Source organism: Dermacentor andersoni, chromosome 11, assembly GCF_023375885.2.
Source record: "Dermacentor andersoni chromosome 11, qqDerAnde1_hic_scaffold, whole genome shotgun sequence".
NCBI lineage: Eukaryota > Metazoa > Arthropoda > Arachnida > Ixodida > Ixodidae > Dermacentor > Dermacentor andersoni.
Window position 1 is genome coordinate 78,497,313 of NC_092824.1, and position 15,105 is coordinate 78,512,417.

Genomic DNA, 15,105 nt, shown 5'->3' on the forward strand with positions numbered 1-15,105 from the left:
GGAGTCCACTGTACGTCTTAATCTTTAGCTCGGGGGCTCCCATCTAAATATGTGGGAAAGGAGAAATCGTTTTTCTCGACAACTACTGCAACATTTTTTTATGAGGCTTGTTGCATTCAAAATAAAAAAAAAGTTAGGATGTAGTGACTGTTGGCAGCGGATTTTTGATTTAGGCTATCAATTCTTCTATGAAGTTTGTTTCTGAAAATCAAATGATTGAGTTTACAACTCTGTACCTCAACAATAAAAAAACTGTATAACAAACAATTATGTAAATTGCATCTACTAGTCCATCTAAAGCGGGCCACATTGATGCATTATGTATCACTTAAACACACCACTAATATTTAAGTGGGACTTTTGAAAAACCCTCGCGAACATTGCAAAGTTCACGTAGGATATAAATTAATATATCAAATTTGTCCACATGGGATGTTCTAACAGATGCTTTTTACAGAACTGCGATATCCGTTCTTGGTGCAATAGTACGTTACGGATTTACCTTTACGGATTACTGACTTTGGAGAATTTGTGTAAAAAATATCAGGTTTCCTATGCAGTCACTAGAGTAACTTTCTCTCCTAAATGAAACAAATTTCGTTAAAATCGGCCTAGGGCTTATCTTAGATGAGTTTCTGCGTTTTACACACACACACACACACACACACACATATATATATATATTGTGGGAGATAAGTGGTTCTCCTCCGTACTCTTGGGACAAAGGAACGACAACACAGTAGTGCGAACAGTCACAAGGGCATTTATTGCACCTTTCATAGATCCATGCCTGCTAGCCGAGTTCATATCCCCAAAACATGCCGATAGGCGCGCGACAAATCTAGAAGTCCGACTCACCGCGTCCTCGCGAGCGAATATGTTCGCTCCATGCTGGATCCCAACGCCTGGTCGTTCGCGTGTATAGTCACGCGAATCGTGGCGCGTTCCAAGGCGGCCACGCGAGGCGGTCTCGCAGATGCATCGGTCGCCGCGCGCTCGCGGGAGACGTCCTCCGCCGCGCGCCGACCCGCCGGGAAAAGAGCCAGCCCCTTGTCCCTCGGCGCCCGAGTAACCCCGCCGCGGTGCGACGGTCGCGCCATCTCTCGCACCGCGCTTGTACCACTCCGAGCGCCGCGGGCCACGCGAGCCGTGCGGGAAAACAGCATAGCAGGGGATGCGCTATGCGGGAAAAACATCAGGGGAGGCGCGAGGGTCGCGCATCCCCACATCCCCCCAACCTTAAATCACTTCTTATTCCGGCGAAACATGTGACACGGTCTAAAATCAACACGTGCTTCGCGAACAAGGTGGTACATGCAACAGTGGCCGCGCCGGGGAAATGTCCACACGCTGTCCATAACATGCGAGCCGACTGTCCTTGGGGTACACCGCTGGCGTCCGCCGGTCACAGCAGCAGCTTTGCAGACTCGACGGCATCATTCCAGGTCAGGACTCCGGAAACGACGACGCAGTAGTCGGTACGAGCAAGTGTCGCTCGCGCCGACGCGCCCTGCTGGTAAGAGCCGCCGTAGCTGTCGGTGACCGCAGGCTCCTTTGTCCGCCGCCGAGGGTTGTGAGCTGGATGCAGGAGGCCGCCGAAGTCGCTGCGCCGAACTGGCCACAGCATCACCATCGCCCGGGGTGACTCGATCGTAGTCCGGGGCAGCAGCGCAGACGATGTGCAGGTGACAGCAAGCCAGGGGTGACTCCAATCACGCTGCGTAAACTCAACACACTCGGCAAACACTACAGTAGTGCAAGGTAGAGGAATTCTGCATGCGCATCGCCCACGTGGTACGATGTTAACTCGGCTAGCAAAAGATCGGGCAGCTACTCAGATGCTAAGTTCACGTGAACGAAGCTCGCTTCCTTGAGCCGAACGAGTAATTTCAATTCGTGCGAGGCTAAATAGAATGAGGGAAGCAAATTGCAACGCCTCAACGCCACGGTCCACCAGGTTGTGTCCCTCCACGTGCGACAGGCAGCTTCGTAAAGCCTTAGGCCTAAATCGTCGCTACTCTGACAACAACCGGCATCCAAAAACAACACTCAAAATGAGCGCAAAACAGGCAGCCGCGAGGAGACGTTAGCTCTGTGAGGTGGTCCTACTCCGCTCGGTGCACACAGCATCCGAGTTGACGGCGCCCACCGTCCCAGACGGTGTCGGAGCGCCCGGTGCCAGGCCGCAATACTAGTCAGCCCGTCGTGGCACCCGTGGCCCGCGGCCACCCGGCTCCCAGAGCCGCGACTTCATCCGAGTCAAAGAGATAGAAGAGGCTATTTACATAAGAAATTCGGACCACCCACGAGGCTTCCGTACTCACTCGCTTCAGGCTTGCCACTGCTCCGCGGGCGTTCAGCCTCGCTCTCCCAGGATGCAGACCACGTGGCTCTCGTACTGACGAATGTCATTAAAAAAAAACACTTGCGAAAAGGCTTAGCATGTTGACGTGTTCAAACACACTACAGCCACCGCCGCCTCGCTCAAGAAAGCACGCCGCCAACGCTAGCGATCAAAATTCACGCTAGGCCTACGCTTCGGTTCAAACAAAGGTCTTGAACGAAGCAAAACTGTTAAATCTATCGTCCGATGCCCCAAGAGGCCCACGTTGGGCAGCCAGATGTGGGAGATAAGTGGTTCTCCTCCGTACTCTTGGGACAAAGGAACGACAACACAGTAGTGCGAACAGTCACAAGGGCATTTATTGCACCTTTCATAGATCCATGCCTGCTAGCCGAGTTCATATCCCCAAAACATGCCGATAGGCGCGCGACAAATCTAGAAGTCCGACTCACCGCGTCCTCGCGAGCGAATATGTTCGCTCCATGCTGGATCCCAACGCCTGGTCGTTCGCGTGTATAGTCACGCGAATCGTGGCGCGTTCCAAGGCGGCCACGCGAGGCGGTCTCGCAGATGCATCGGTCGCCGCGCGCTCGCGGGAGACGTCCTCCGCCGCGCGCCGACCCGCCGGGAAAAGAGCCAGCCCCTTGTCCCTCGGCGCCCGAGTAACCCCGCCGCGGTGCGACGGTCGCGCCATCTCTCGCACCGCGCTTGTACCACTCCGAGCGCCGCGGGCCACGCGAGCCGTGCGGGAAAACAGCATAGCAGGGGATGCGCTATGCGGGAAAAACATCAGGGGAGGCGCGAGGGTCGCGCATCCCCACAATATATATATATATACATACATACATATATATATATATATATATATATATTGAATATGTGGCGCAGGAGTTTGGGCGCGAGCTAGAGCTTTCTCTTAAAATTAAACCGGTATAGTTCGTACAGGCGATTAATTAATTACGTAATTAATTATAAATAAACAATTAATTTAAATATGCTGTCAACCCTACAATGCGTGTTTTTATGTGTACAGGGAAGGTAAACAAGTGAAAAGAACTACAGTTTTTCTTTTCCAACTGCCACAAACTGGAACGGCGTTCTCGAAGAGATGCTTGCCATCATCTGCCCATCTTTGCAACGTTTGACAGAACACCTTGAACCTATCAGTGTACAGCCAACTGTACTGTAGAAATAACACTTTCTTTTTCTATTTTGGTATTAGCTAGGATGTTTCACTGTTACCTTTGCCGTGTTTATTATTAAACAGTGTATATTAATAGCTTGTATTGCATTGCATAGCCAACATTTTCGCATTTGTAGCCACCCCTTATCTAATACCACCTCTCCCGAGTCTTTAAGGTAATAGACTGAACTGAACTGAACATCCTAGGTGCACAGAGACATCAAGATGCTGTATAACCTTGTAAGCACAGGTCCAGAGAGTTTTCAAATGCGCAGGCATCGCTTGTATTCTCTCTAGAGATTGGCAACGTGTTCCACAGTTCGATAGCAGGCAGAAAAAAAAAAAATAGAATGGCGAAACAGATCACTACGAGAGCAAAGTCAATACAACGTAATTGTGATTAACACGAGCGCTTCGTTTCCCATGGAGGCCTAGCCACTGTTTTGGCAATTTGTAGTTTCCCCTGAAGCACCAAAAAAAAAAAAAAAAAAGAATTTAACTCTATTCCTTTGCCTGCGTGTTTCCATCTGTTCTAATTCTCGAAAATGTAGCATTTGCGGGACTGAGTCTGTCCATCGGTGTCTACAGCCATACCTGCCAACTCTCCCATTTTTTTTTTAGAGTTTACGAATGGAGGGCTCCTTTTACAATTTTATGAATTGTGCGTCTAACTCTACGAAAATTAAATTTCGTTCGCGAAAAGATTCGCTCGTAAATTTCCGAACCTTCGGTTCGAAGTCTTCTGACGTTGAAAGGATGCAAGAGGGGTGCCTGGTGGGAGCAAGCTTATTCAGACAAGTTGCGGGAGGCAGTCAATATCAGCAACAGCTGCAAGAGTGGTATTGATCTAAAAGCAATGTGTTGCTTGTCAGTCTTCGTTGTTCTTAGTTTGCCGTTGTTTGTAAGTTAAGGGAAAGCTGCGTGCATTCCTCCCTCTCCCCCCTCCCTCCCTCCCATTGCGGCATTTTGCGACTTTCAAAAGTTCGGAGATTGGCAGGTATGCTATATATAGCACGCGAAGCGTACTACGCGGCGTTGAATTCATTCCAAGTTATTGTTTGAGGGAAAGTCAGAATAACAACTGAGAGAAAAAATTATGAGGACGCCGAACGGCCTATGCGTGTTCTGTAGGCAGTCAGCTCCGGATCTCGTGTTTCTCTAGTAGTAGTAGTAGTAGTAGTAGTAGTAGTAGTAGTAGTAGTAGTAGTAGTAGTAGTAGTAGTAAACGACTTTATTGGGGTCCTGAGGAGCTAGGCGGCGACCTGCTAGGTAGGTTCCTACCCAGCCGTTGGCTAGTCCCATGTCGGAACAGGAAGGCCATGCCTCTCTGCTCGTTCACGGGCTCTCTGGACAGCCAGGAGCTGGACGTCTTGTTTCTGGTCTGTGATGGCCTTCGTCCAGTCTTCTTTTCGGTTAAAATCCTTGTTTCTCTACCTTTTCTTTTTTTTTTCCCCGATTAGAAGACCAGCCTATTTGCCTTCGAGCGCATGTTATCCATGTGTATGCCACTCTACAGAGTTCGTGCTGTGATGACACCTAAATGCTTAAATTGATTAGGACGTAATAAAAAACTAACATCAATAGAATATGAAAAAAAGATATGACGTTAGTAATGCGTGTGCATATTTATTCGGAATGATTGATTTCCATGCCTCATAACTTACAACACTGATTGAAATTTCCTGCACCATGATTATTACTGAGCTGGTCTGCCGCGTTGGCTATTGTACAATAAGTTAGGCAGTAATCTGCAGAAAGATTGAACTTAACAGCTAATTCAACGATGACAAAGATATCTTAGTATACAGTAGGAATAACAACGGTACCTTAGACTTTATCCTCGTACATGTGTTTAAACAGCATAAGATTCGGAGCTAGTTCCGTTTTTGTTGGTTTTCTCAGGTCTCCATGACGTCAAAGTTTATATTTATTACATTTCGCACAAGTACACATTGCAGTTGAGCGTGCGTATGTATGTGCGTCTGTAGGCGTGCGTGATTGTGTGCATGCGTGGTTGTGTGTGTTTAAATGCAGTGAACTGTTCTGAAGTTCTCTTGCTGGCGTTTCCGGCGACGCCTGTCCTATACCAGAAATTGTAGGTGATGTTTCCTTGTTCTCGTTATATAACGACAGACGATCGATCGATCGATCAATCAATCAATCAATCAATCAATCAATCAATCAATCAATCAATCAATCAATCAATCAATCAATCAATCAATCAATCAATCAATCAATCAATCAATCAATCAATCAATCAATCAATCAATCAATCAATCACAACCATTGCACCAAGCTCCGTCACAAGTATGGCACCGTGCCGATTGTTTACGCATTCTGTCGACACAGCCCGCGGTGGTGCTGTAACGTAGTGCCTGTGTTATGAAAAAGTCAAGAGTCGAGTCACACGAAAGCGGGCGCGAAAATGGAGGCCTAATTTTAGACGCCGCACTTCGAATATTTTGCAACAGAACTGCTTGTTGCATGGCCTTGTTGTTGGTGCTTGCTAAAAGACATTTTTTGCTGCTCTTCCTTGGTGAACTTCGGGCCCAGCGACCCGCACTCCCAGAGCATATGAGGCAAAGTAGCAACCTCACCACAGGCCACACAAGAACAATTCGGATAAATCTCGGGATATATGCTATGAAGGGACGCCGGATTTGGGTAGGAGTTCGTTTGTAAGAGCCTGAGTGTGGCCGCCTGCGGCCTGGTTAGCTTGGAGTGAGGCGGCGGGAAAACCCTTCTCTCTAAGTAAAAGAATTTAGTGATTTCGTTGTGCGTGATAGGAGCGTCTCTGTGTCCGGGCAGAGAGTCGCCCGATCCGAGGGCAGCGCGGTCGGTAAAGCCACGCGCAGCCTCGTGGGCAGACTCGTTGAGGTTCAGAGGAACCCCCCCCCCCCCCCCCCCCCCAATCACCCCAACGTGTGCAGGGAACCAAAGGATCGAGTGTAACGAGGTGTTGCCGTGTTTGGCGCCTTTCAGAATTTGAACTACCTGCCGGGCTACCCGGCCTTTCTGGAATGCCCTGACGGCGGCTTTCGAATCGCTGTACACCCTGTCTCTCCGACCGTCTTGCATGGCGAGTGCTATGGCCACTTGCTCGGCCACCTCTGGGTTCGTCGTCCGGACGGAAGCACAGTTGATGACTTTGCCCAGCGCGTCCACGACGGAAACCGCAAAAGCCTTGCCGTCTCGGTATGCAGCTGCGTCCACCACGAAGCTTGCTTCGATCTTGTCGTTGTTTATTTGCTTTGAGCGATGCGGCTACACTGCTGCCACCTGCTCCAAGTTATCTCTTAGTCGTCCGCTTTTATTTCTCTTTTACCTCACTTCCAGATATCAAATATACATAACAATTAACTTTCCCCGTGCTTTCTGTGGCTTCATTGTCTATTTCTTCGTATGATTATACCGCATAGACTGCGCGTAAGTGTCGCAACCCCCATTTTGGCAGCCCGAAATTGGGAAGAGAAATTTCCAGCAGAGAAGCAATCGCGTTCCGTACCACGATGCCGCGCGCGCTCATCGGCGAATTTTCGCATGCATGTTGCGTACTTCCGCGAGCCACTACCATCTGTAGCGGCCCTTAGACGGGACCGAGCCAAATGGTTGGGTCCCGTGTTAGGGACGCACCTCGTCAAAATTGTGAAAAAAGTGCGGCCCTGCACGAGTTTATATATATACGGTAACAAAAAACACCGAGCCCCACGGACACCGTTATTCTTCTCACTCGGAAATCATATATCCTGCGCATCCTGACTGAAATTACGCTCCTTAATTTCTTCTCTTCGTTTCGTTTATCGAGCTTCGAAAGTACATACAATTATTGCGTTTTTGCGTGCGCTATTTCATTATTGGCCAATCCCCACTGGTGGCCATGAGTAATGGTTTTATATCATCATCATCATCATCATCATCATCAAACGGTGGCCAGACGACGTCGAGCGGTACTGTATACACATACCCACGGTGGAATGGTACGTGCACATATGTCTTGACCACGGAGAATCCGTGAGACCTACATAAGACGAAGCATCTCATTTGGGACTACAAGGCCCACGAGCTGGCAACCAAAAGACGCCTTCGGCTGAGGTATCGTTAGGCATACGCGGAGCGCATTCAACTACAGCGGCCAGTCTAGAGGGCGCCGGCCCCGGCCTGCCACTCGCTCCCGGATTTATCATGGAGTATAGGGGCAATATATATGTGCACATCGATGGCAGAATTCCCTCCTGATATAGCTCTCTTCAACGGTGTACCCCAACCCCATCCAAACAGTACGTCAAAAGTGCCGTGCTTTCCAAGTAAAACGTTTTGTCATCCCCCACAATGGCGCGACATGTGCGCGCAGCCTGTCACCGTGCGCTGGTGCCGTCAGCCGGAGACAGGATGCGGCGGCGAATGCACTGCAACCTCGCGCGCCCGTTTAATGAAGCGGCCCGCGCGAAACAGGCGCGAGCGCTGTGCAAGAAAGAGCTCGGGTGTGAAGCTTTGAGGAGGCCTAATTTTAGACGCCGTATATACGTTGGCTCGGCGTTGCGAATCGCGCCGGCGCTCCTCGCTGTTGTCTTCGTGGTTGATCCATGCCTGCATGGCTGACGCTCGAGGAGAAAGCGGTGGTTCTTTATTCTGTCGGCCCCCGTTTCGCGGACGTGACTGGTGCGTGACGTGGCATAGCGGCGTTGCGTAAGTACCGCAACCAACCAACCAATCCTCCCCCCTCCTACCCCCTGCCCCTTGCGGACAGCGCGTGCTTGAGTGCAGTGCGTCACATCTTGGCCGGCTTGATCATTCACGTTGCAAGGCCTCTTGCACGTCCCTCTATTCAATACATGCCAGGCTGTATAACGTCTCCTGAAGCTGTCCAAGAAAATCACCCACCTGCATCTATTCAGGTGCGCAATAAGTTGCAGGCGTAACGTCTCTGCAATGCCGACTGTTGCAGAAGTCCCCGTAATTAAGATGCGAACTGTTTCAACTGCCCAGTCACTTTGCGCAGCGCGAAGACGCGCGAATGTGACGTCACCATTTCGTGCTAGAACGGCCATTCGCGTTTCGCGCAATGAGCCCACAAACTTTACCAAGAGCTAGTGAATAGTGAATATATAGCCCCGGCACACCTATTGTTATCGCGGACAGTGGGTCGGTTGTCACTTAACTCCAGATGGCAGCTATCATACGCGCACATAATGGGCTCAAAACTCCGCATTCTCTCCATCTATTGGGAAAGGGGTTTTCTGGCGTCACACGAAATGTTTCGACCGACTCGCAATATAATGTTACGCATTAAAAAAAAAAAAGGTTTTGATAGAGCACACACAATGCGTCCCTCAGGCGCTCAATAAAGTTTCACGTGACGGCACAGGCCTGTTCCCGCGTCACAAGGCTGTATAACGCGCAGGTGATATACGCTAGCGTGTCCCGGGTTCCCCCGAATTCCCACAGCCAGACAAGACGCATCACGCACAAATTCCCGCCAACTATGAGGTAACGTCATCAGGACATTTGCTGCATCTACGAGAGAATCCCGGTGCGTCCCCACCCTGCCCCTTTCTATGACGTCACGTACGGGGCTGTCGATGTACGCTTTATTTCCTCCGGCTGCCGCCGGCCTAGCCGTTTCGCCACTTGTTGGCAGCGTGGGGCGCAAACCTCGGGGGTAAGAGCGGCGCAGCACAATAACAAGAAAAGAACGCGGCTGGGACGAGGAAAAGCGCCGGTGTTTCCAAAAGGAGTGCGAGAACCGGAGCTGGAAACCCCTTGGCCCAGCTTCAAAATAGAAGCCGCGAGATTGCGTACGTTCGGGAGAGGAGGCCAGCGCGCGCCCTTTTGAGCTCTGGATGCAACCACTTTTCTGTGCTTCGCTTCGTTTTCTTTTGGATATGCACTGCTTGCACGGGCGTTTTAGATTCCTTAGTTCCATTTCTGTCCTTAGTCTTTTTTTTTCTTTTCTTTTTCTTCACCCGGTTTTGTCGCCACTCCTTACACTAACGCCAGGGGTTTTCACCGAATGCCGCCCGCACGCCTGCACGGGCCGTTATACCCGCGCCCACCCATCCACCCGGCCGAGGCGTCGAGAGGTGTGTACCGTCACTTCGCGCGTTTCGGTGGCTCTCACGCTGCCAGCCGCGGCCTTCACCCTATGCGCGAGCGCCGTTCAAGGGAGAGTGCGGGCTCGATAATTATGGCTTCGCTCGAAGGTGGGCGGAACCCCCGCGAAGAAGAAAAAGAAATTCGACCCGTAGTTCGTTTCACCCTCTTCTCGTCGGGTCACGGCCGAGCTGCCGCTGTGGCAAGGTTGCTACCGGCTCGCGCCGCTTGTCTACGCGCGACGCCGTCGGCTGGGCCGAGGCCGCCGGAGTCGCGGTCAGACGGGCAATGTTACCGTGGACAGCGGCTGTGGGGTCGGCGACGTTCTCGCGTAGTGCCAAAGTTGAGCCGACGTGAACTGTCTGCCACCAATAGCGCACGTCCTGTCGTCTTTCATGCCCGCGTCAAGATCCAGCGCTGTGACTTCAATTGACATCTGCCGCCGTTCGGCAGGTCCCCTTCTAGCATAGGACCAATGTTGGAAAGACTATCAACGTTGGACATACGTTTTTTTTTCTACATTTGGTCAACGTGAGCTTAACGTTGGTCCAATGTTACTAAGGCGTGTACTGAACGTTGGCAGACATTGTGCCAGCGGGAGTGGCTACAGGGATGCATTTGTGGGGAAGGAGTAGCCCTCATCAAAACAAATAGCGAAAGGGGAGGGGCTAGGTGGGGCGAGGACTCACTGTACTGTCATGTGGGGAGAAGAAGAAGGCCTTCCCAGAGTCTACTCTGGGTCCGTTGACTCTGTTTGGCGTTCCATATTTAACCCGTGTGGTTTGCCTGTCGTTTTGCCAATGCATATCTTTTAACGATGCTGGTTGATGAATGATAATCGGAATACTAGCTTATATAGTGAGCGTTGGGCACAGTAACAAAGAACTTGAGGCTTATGGTGAAATGGATCTAATTAAAGGCGAAAGCTCCTAGTCAATCGTGTCAACACTGGAACTTCAGTATTAACCGCATGGCACAGAATCAGCACAACGATGCCATACTTAACGCAAGTGAAATTCGGGTAGAGGAATTTCGTTCTTTCATATGTACGGAGGCTTGCAACTTGTGTCCATGGGAATCACGGTTTCTTCCGCTATAGCCGTTACTTCGTCGTAGTGAGGCATTGCCGTGTACACGATTGCCGGGGCGCCCGCCCGCGCGGAATCATTCTCTTTGTGAGTCAATGGCGAGACGGCGCTGCGCGTTCCGCCACAAAACAGAGCCATCGCTCAAGCCGCGCAGGGCCTCGACGAGCAGCAATGCGGCAGCGCGGCGGCCGCCTGTTTATTTGTTGCCCCCGTCTTGATAGCGGATGAGCACGCGGGCTACCGAGACCTGAGCGCTAGCTTGCAAAAGTCCGTGACAAACAGTCGTCCTCGTGTCTACGTTCCCTCTCCACCTCTCCACGCCTCCGTGAGTTTCTAAATTTTGCGCCGCTCGAGCCTCCCCGCTGAGTCAACGCACTATTCCTCCCTTGCGTCATCCGCCCCCCTCTCCCGTCGCCGACGTCTCGCGTTGACGTCGGGAGCACGGCGGCGCCACACATCAACCTAAATCTGACCGCCGAGACCAGGTTAGCCCGTTTGCTTTCTTTCTTTCTTTCTTTCTTTCTCTATTTTTTTTTTTTGAGCGAGGGCGAAATATTATGACAAATAATAAAGCCAAAAGAAGGGGCACTCATCGAGTGAGAAAGGCGCTACTGCAAGGCCACGATGACAGTTGTCCTAACCCAGTTTTCTGGGCCCGGTGGCACGAGTTACCTGGTGGCGACTTCTGCTTGTTAGCCTGGTGGCCCTCGATCCGCTGCCAGCTCTGTGGCCGACTGAGAACTGTGCCGCTGTGACGATTATCCCGTAAACACGCCCCATGCCGCACCAATGGGACTCCCGATGGTCTCCTCATTCCTCCCTATCTTCCCAAGCATATGTACAATATAGGTGTGGCGCAGGGCCTTCTTCGCCCGCTACGACGACCACAAGCTCTTCCTATAACTCCAGACCATTTCACAATCATCATCATCATCATCGTCATCCTGGCTACGCCCGCTGCAGGGCAAAGGCCTCTCCCATACTTCTCCAACTATGCCACATTATAATACCTGAATTTGAAAGGCGCTCGGATTGTGGCCACATACGGATCGCGCGCCCTGAAAGCGAGCTGCGCAGACTGCTGCAGGGTTCCTGAAGTCGACTTACCTCAGCGAAAGGATGTGCAGTTCCGGTCCCCAGTTGGTGTTGTTCTTTCTCTCTTCCCTTACTCCCTTCTGGGGTGGCGCCAGAATTTTTCTGTTGGGAGCGGAGCGTGATCACTCAGTTCCCCTAGGGTTGCAGGAGGGAACTCCATAACTTGGCACTCCACGACCGTACGAGAGGGTTGATGGGAGACAGGAGGAATCTTGGGGGGGGAGAGGGTGCGGAGGGGTCAGCGCCAGGGTGGCTAGTTCTAGCCAGCCATGGCTCACCACACGTTCTGCTGTTTCACACGTTGCCACGAAGGCAGCGCTGCACCATAGCATGAACCTTTTTTTATAGATCATAACACGCCCTGAATAAAGCGCAAACACTTACATCCTATCAAGGAGGCGATTTTAAACAATGCATGCACTGCACATGATAACAGCCACCTCACGTATACAGTCCAGCTCTAGTACAGAGGTTTCACCGCAAAGTGGCTCAACGTACCATTTCTCTAGACTACCTCTGGGAATTCATATATACTTAAACAGCAAACAGCACGGCTGGGTCTATCACCATAGACCCGTTTCGCGATTTCGCAAAGCAGTTTGCGTTATAGAAACGAGATGGCGCTTTCGGCGGCGCGCCGCATGTTGCCTCAGCGAAAGCGCACGAATACGAAACCATTACTTCTGCCCTGCTACTGTGCGATAAGCTGTCGGAAATGCAACTGGTGTGTGTGTGTGTGTGTGTGTGTGTGTGTGTGTGTGTGTGTGTGTGTGTGTGTGTGACCCCGGAACGTTTGCACGAGTGAGTAAGACTAATTATACGGTGACAAAGGTAGTAGCGCCCCTTCCATGCATAGTAAGTTTCTCGCACTTTATCTATACACGCATCCACTCCAACTCACAGGCAAGCTTGAGAATTAAGTGAATGGGCGTACCCTTGAACCAATGCGCCGAAGCAGTTCTGACGACGACTACACCGACTGCACACGAACGTTCGAAGCTGAACGTTTCGTGACGGTCCACAGGGGGTAAGCGAGTGACGAGCGATAATACGCCATCGCTACAAGCATTACAAAGTACATAACATCTATGTTCCAAGCCTTTGTGCGCAGCAAGAACAAACCTATCGCAACCGAGCGCACCCGTGGCGCAAGCGATTGGGCAGAAAATAAACAAATTATTGAGGACCTTAACTGAGAAAGCGTATGAGTGGCGTTGAAGATTACTATACAGAAGAGAAATATAATGTTCAATAGCCTGTCAAGGGAAGAAGTTCATGAGTGCCAGTGAGCCTCTAGAGTCTGTACCTTTGAATTACGTTTATTAGTACATTTATTTAGGTAACTGACTCACAGGAGACCCTGAACATGAGAATGAAATTTACAGAAGAACAAAAAAAATTGTTGCAGTGTTTACGGCAGGCATAATTTACTAAATCTAATTACTAAATCCTGAGTGAGAACGTACCAATGTCGTTCAAAAGAAAAGTGTACGATCATTGCATTCTACCGGTGCTAACATATGGTACAGAAACTTGGAGGTTAACGAAGAAGCTCAAGAACAAGTTAAGGACCGCGCAAAAGAGCGAAGGAACGACAAATGTTAGGCGTAACTTTAAGAGATAGGAAGACGGCTGTGGTGGATCAGAGGGCAAACGGGGACAGCAGATATTCTTGTTGATATTACGAGATTATGTGGATCCCACATACTATGGGAATAGATCTAAGTGAAGCTTTCTGTATACTGTTTCCTTGACTGACGACAATTAGCGGTGATGTTGTCAGCGAACGTTTAACTTCTTTGGCGTTTAGTGGAATACGAGAGTGGCGAGTTGATGTTAAACGTTACCTTGCGTGCAACACTGTTGTTTTGGAGCTGGCCAGGTCATGTAATGCGTAGGGTAGATAACCGGTGGGCCATTAGAATTACAGAATGGGTGCCAAGGGAAGTGAAGCGCAGTCGAGGATGGCGAAAAAATTGGAGGACGCTTAAGCTTCGCCTTCAAGAGTGGAACGCGACAGCGTTCCCGTCGACCCGCGAAGGGGTGTAAGACAATGGGCTACGGCGCAGCGACTACGCGCCCCGCATCGGACGCGGTGAGCGTCGAGCAACGCAGCGTTCGGCGCGGCAACTAATGTGCGCCTGAGCAAGCGACGCACGCCTGAGCCTTAGAAACAGCTCGTTTCTAAGGCAACACCGCATTCACTAGAGGCGCTTTTGTAGCGCTTTGAAGCATCGAACAATAAAGAAAAAAAAAACTCGTGGCTCAGTGGTAGGGTCTCCGTCTCACACTCCGGAGACCCTGGTTCGATTCCCACCAAGCCCATCTTGCAAGTTGTTTTTTATTCATGAAGTGCCTGCTGGGATTTATCGCTCACGGCCAACGCCGCCATCGACGACATCGGCTTTTCTGCGGCACGAGCTCCTTAACGCTGTCGCGTTAAAAATTGGGTGGGGGTGATGAAAGTAGGAAATTTGCTGGCGCAAGGCTGGAAGCGCAAGGCAGGGGCAATTGGGGATCGCTGCGGGAAGCCTTCGTTCAGCAGTGGATATCAAAAATAGGCCTATGATGATGTTGATGAAAAAACTATATCGGATAGTGGATGCACCGATAAACTTTACTGAACCATAAACATTACAAGCTGCTCCTTCAAAGCGTTTGCCGAATAAAGAAAGATGAAGAAGGCACACTGCATGATCCTGGTTTAATTAATAAGTGGCACGTTTGGTCAGGTTGGAATATACTTTAGCCCCGCTTTTAGCCCACATATACGTCGCACGCGCCGTTTGTGCAAGGCGTATAATGATCACCGAAGGCACTTACACGTCGTCTGAAGCTGTGGCCAAAGTTTGGTGCCGCCAACCCCACCACCATCTGCCACCATCTACGATATACGCCGAAAAATAGGTTTGCTGGGCCACACCGGCATCATGCACATCCATTGTAAACACGGGGGCAAGCAATGGACGCGCCACCACGTGGTCAAACATGGCGGCGCCCACGAGATCGCCGTGAAAGATGGCCTATAAATAACGCGTGTTCTCATTTCCGCCAAAATCTCATGACGTGTATTGGTCGGTTGTGGGTCCCTTCAAATGCAAATGAAGAACGCCGGCGGTGTTGCTGTTTCAGACTGGGATGATTAAAATTCAGTGGAACGAAGGAAGAATAAAGGATAAAAAAAAAGTGAAAGGAGGAGAAAAAAAAATCAAGCGCCGATCAACAAGGGTGAGAGGGAGTGTCCAGCCGTTCGGATTGCAACAAGAAGCACAGAGGGGCATCATCTGAAGAGGCAGTGCACTTGG